This window comes from Lathyrus oleraceus, unplaced genomic scaffold (assembly GCF_024323335.1).
Source record: "Lathyrus oleraceus cultivar Zhongwan6 unplaced genomic scaffold, CAAS_Psat_ZW6_1.0 chrUn0676, whole genome shotgun sequence".
NCBI lineage: Eukaryota > Viridiplantae > Streptophyta > Magnoliopsida > Fabales > Fabaceae > Lathyrus > Lathyrus oleraceus.
In genome coordinates, this window is record NW_026113067.1 from 33,151 (window position 1) to 37,835 (window position 4,685).

Sequence of the window (4,685 nt, forward strand, 5' to 3'; positions counted from 1 at the left end):
TTTTCGGGGGTTGAAGGTTTTCGATTACCTCTATTTTGGCTTTGTCTACTTCAATTCCCCTGTTCGAGATGATGTGTCCTAAAACAATTCCTTCTTGTACCATAAAGTGACATTTTTCCCAATTAAGTACTAGGTTTACTTTCACACATCGCTCTAGAACTCTCTCTAGGTTTTCAAGGCATTCTTCAAAGCTTTGTCCGCATACGGAAAATTCATCCATAAATACTTCCATGATGTTTTCTAGAAAATCGGCGAATATCGCCATCATGCACCTTTGGAAAGTTGCAGGAGCATTACACAAGCCAAACGGCATTCGTCTATAAGCGAAGGTACCAAAAGGGCACGTGAACGTTGTCTTTTCTTGGTCATCGGGATGAATTGGTATTTGAAAGAAATCTGAGAAACCGTCTAGATAGCAGAAATGAGAATGTTTTGCTAATCGTTCTAACATCTGGTCAATGAATGGTAAAGGGAAATGATCTTTTCGGGTTGCTTTGTTTAGTTTCCTATAGTCAATGCACATTCTCCATCCCGATTCGATTCGTTTGGTTATAGTTTCTCCTTTTTCATTTTCAATGACTGTTACACCTCCTTTCTTTGGTACTACGTGTACAGGACTAACCCATTTGCTATCAGATATAGGATATATGATACCTGCCTCTAATAACTTGGTTATTTCCTTCTTCACTACCTCACTCAGGATCGGGTTTAGTCTCCTTTGGTGTTCCCTAGAAGTTTTACAGACTTCTTCTAGCATGATGCGGTGCATACAAATAGAAGGACTTATTCCTTTAAGATCGGTGATGTTGTAACCTAGTGCGGTTGGATATTTTCTTAAGATATGCAGGAGTTTTTCAGTTTCGAGTCTTCCTAGGTCAGCATTAACCATCACTGGTCGTTCAAGCTCTAAGTCTAGGAATTCATATCTCAGATTTTTGGGAAGTGTTTTCAGGTCTAAGGTTGGTTTCTTAAGGCATTGCGTAGGGTTCGGTGTTATTGCTAAACATTGGTTAAGTTTGTCTTCTACAAGATAGTCAGATGATTTGTCTTTTTCTAACTCTGTTTCTTTTATGCATTCATCAATGATATCCATGAAGTAAAATGTATCTTCTATTGCAGGTGCTTTCAAAAATTGGGAAAGAATGAACTCAATTTTCTCTTCTCCTACTTCGAAAGTGAGTCGTCCTCGTTTTACATCTATGATCGCACCGGCAGTTGCTAAGAACGGTCTTCCCAGTATAATGGGTGTAACTTCATCTTCTCTAATATCCATAATTATAAAAGTCGGTTGGAATGTAGAATTGACCTATGCGCACTGGAACGTTTTCAAGAATTCCTACAGGATATTTGACGGAATGATTTGCTAGTTGCACAGACATTTTAGTTGGTCTTAATTCTCCCATTTCAAGTCTCTTGCATATGGATAAAGGCATAACACTAATACCGGCTCCTAAATCGCATAAGGCTTTGTCAATGACAAATTTTCCTATGTGACAGGGTATAGAGAAAACTACCTGGGTCTTTAAGTTTAGGAGGCATATTCTGGATTATAGCGCTACATTCAGCGGTGAGTGTAACGGTTTCGCTATCTTCAAGTTTCCTTTTATTAGAAAGAATTTCTTTTAAGAACTTGGCATATGAGGGCATCTGCGTAATAGCTTTTGTAAACGGAATTGTGACGTTTAATTGTTTTAGTAGGTCGACAAATTTTTTGAGTTGGCCCGCATATTTGGTTTTAATAAGCCTTTGAGGGTAAGGGATAGGTGGTTTATAAGGTGGTGGAGGTACATAAGGTTCCTTCTTTTCTACGGTTTCCTTATTACTCTCTTCCTTTTCCTTAGGTTCACTTTCCTCCTCAGTTGACTTTTTAGAGTTTTGGTTTTCTATCCTTGGGTCAGACGGTCCTTCCACTTCCGTTCCACTTCTCAGTATAATTGCATGAGCGTGGCTTCTTGGGTTAGGTTGGGGTTGGCCAGGAAATGTACCAGTTGGGGCAGCAGTAGGTGCTTGTTGTTGAGCTACTTGTGATATTTGCGTTTCCAGCATTTTGTTATGGGTAGCCAGGGCATCTACTTTACTTGCTAGTTGTTTAATTTGTTCGCCAGTGTGTACATTCTGGTTTAAGAAATCTTTATTGGTTTGCTGTTGAGAAGCTATAAAGTTTTCCATCATGATTTCCAAGTTGGATTTCCTAGGGGCGTTATTGTTAGATGTAGATGGGGTCGGCTTCTGATATCCCGGAGGTATAGCTGGGGCTTGATTTGGAGATTGTCCAGGTGTGTATAAAGCATTATTACTCTTATATGAAAAATTGGGATGATTCTTCCAATTTGAGTTATAGGTGTGCGAGTAGGGGCTTCCTTGAGCATAGTTTACTTGCTCCGCTTGGATTCCTGTTAGAAGTTGACAATCTGCAGGAGTGTGACCTTGGATTCCACAGACTTCGTAATTCTGAGTTATAGCAACCATGGTGGCTGGAGGTGATACATTTAAACTTTCAATTTTCTGGACCAGAGCATCCACTTTTGCATTAACATGATCAAGGTTACTTATCTCGTACATGCCAGTTTTCGTTTGAGGTTTTTCTACCATTGTTCGTTCGGTTCCCACTGATAGTGGTTTTGAGCCATGCTTTCGATAAGTTGGTAAGCGTCAGCATAAGGTTTGTTCATTAGTGCACCACCTGCGGCGGCGTCTATTGTTAACCTCGTGTTGTACAGGAGACCATTATAGAATGTATGAATTACTAACCAATCTTCTAAACCATGGTGTGGACAAAGTCTCATCATGTCTTTGTATCTTTCCCATGCTTCGAAAAGAGACTCGTTATCTTTCTGTTTAAATCCATTATTTGGGCTCTTAGCATAGCTGTTTTGCTTGGCGGAAAATATCGAGCAAGAAAAACTTTCTTCAACTCGTTCCATGTGGTGACTGAGTTGGAAGGAAGAGATCGAAGCCATCTTCTAGCGCTATCTCTTAATGAGAAAGGAAAAAGACGAAGTCGAATTGCCTCTGAAGTGACACCATTAGCTTTAACAGTATCAGCGTATTGGACAAATACGGATAAATGAAGGTTTGGATCCTCGGTAGGATTTCCAGAGAATTGGTTCTGTTGCACTGCCTGCAACAGTGAAGGTTTAAGTTCAAAGTTGTTTGCTTCGATTGCGGATGGAGCAATACTCGAATGCGGTTCATCTTGCGATGGAGCGGCGTAATCTCGAAGAGCACGAGCTGGTTTTGCCATCTCGGGTATCGAAGGGAAAATATTTTTGAAATCGGGAAGTTCTATAGGAGGTAGATTGTTTGCAGCACGATATTCCCGAATTCGTCGTAAGACTCGGAGATATAGTTCGATATCGTTGATTCGTAAGTAGAACGGCTCGCCTTGTGAGCGAGTGCGTGGCATACAAATCAACGAAAGAAAGAAAAGAGAAAAGAAAAGCCCTAGTCTCTACAGCGTAACAGAAGAGTTACGATATCGACTAAACAAAAGTCCCCGGCAACGGCGCCAAAAACTTGATCGCGACTTTATGAGTCGAATTTGGGGTACAAACTGCAAGTGCACAGTTCTATCGCGTAATTTTAAAAGATATCGATCCCACAGGGACTTATGAATCGATATACTGTTATCTAAGGTTACTTCGTAAAGCTAAGGCGGATGATACTTTGATTGTTTGGGGGAAAAGTTAAAACTAAAAATAGGATCTAAATTAAATATCTAATAAGCGGATATCGGTATGTAATTCGTCGTAATTAGGGAATCAATTCTTCGTTGGTTTCTTGGTTTAAAATAAATCTTTTCAGTTGACTCTATTGATTAAAAGTTTTATCTCAAACTCTCGCTCTGTTGAATAAACTATGATTTTATATTAACGTAGTTGTCACTTATAGTTAAGTCAAAAACCACTTTTTGAAAACAATAGAATCCGTAGAAACTCTTTTTAAGAAAACACTAATCGTTTAAACACCCTTATCTCAAACTCTCGCTCTGTTGACTTAGGTTATATAATTAAATTCAAATGCTTAACTCTCGTCCTCACATTCAATCTTTAAAAATACTTTTTGAAAAAGGTTAGAATTTAATTAACTCTAAAAATTGCTCTCGCCCTGATCTAGAATTAATGTCCAATTTACACTGTCCAGTCAAAACCTCAAACTCTCGCTCTATTGATTTTAACTTCTTTATGTCTTTTACTTTCGTACAAAAACTTTGTTATTAAACCTGTAAATTGAGACCGTAAAAAGAGTGATTTTAATTTTAAACTTAATTAAACCAACTTAGTTTTGATTCCTTCATTCCGCTTACTTTACATACCGATACCTAAATAAATCAGCCAGACATACTAAACAGATCTAAAAATCAGCATGTATAAACAGATTCATCTCAAGCAAATAATATAAATAAACAATAAACAAAGCATATATAAATTCAAACAATAATTAAAGAACCTGAGAAATAAATAGCAGTCTTGAACACTCCACCACAGGTCGGTTGGATCTGTTCTTGAATTCTTCAATCAGGCAGGAAAATAAAAGCGAAGGAATAAAAAAACTAGATTCTAACGTAAGGTTAGATCCGGCAAAAAGGTACACAATAGTTTCCGGTGTAGAAACTATTGTGCGAAAAATTAATTAAATGCTAGAAAAGAAATAGAATTGCAAAAGAAACAATATAAAATTGTAAA

General features: G+C 38.0%; 1 non-coding gene across 1 annotated transcript; it reads left to right on the forward strand.

Moving 5' to 3' along the window:
• The first annotated feature begins 2,760 nt into the window (after positions 1 to 2,760).
• Positions 2,761 to 2,866, forward strand: LOC127114809 (small nucleolar RNA R71). Its single transcript, XR_007800600.1, has one exon. It is a non-coding gene; the product is annotated as a small nucleolar RNA R71 (small nucleolar RNA).
• Positions 2,867 to 4,685: the final 1,819 nt, after the last annotated feature.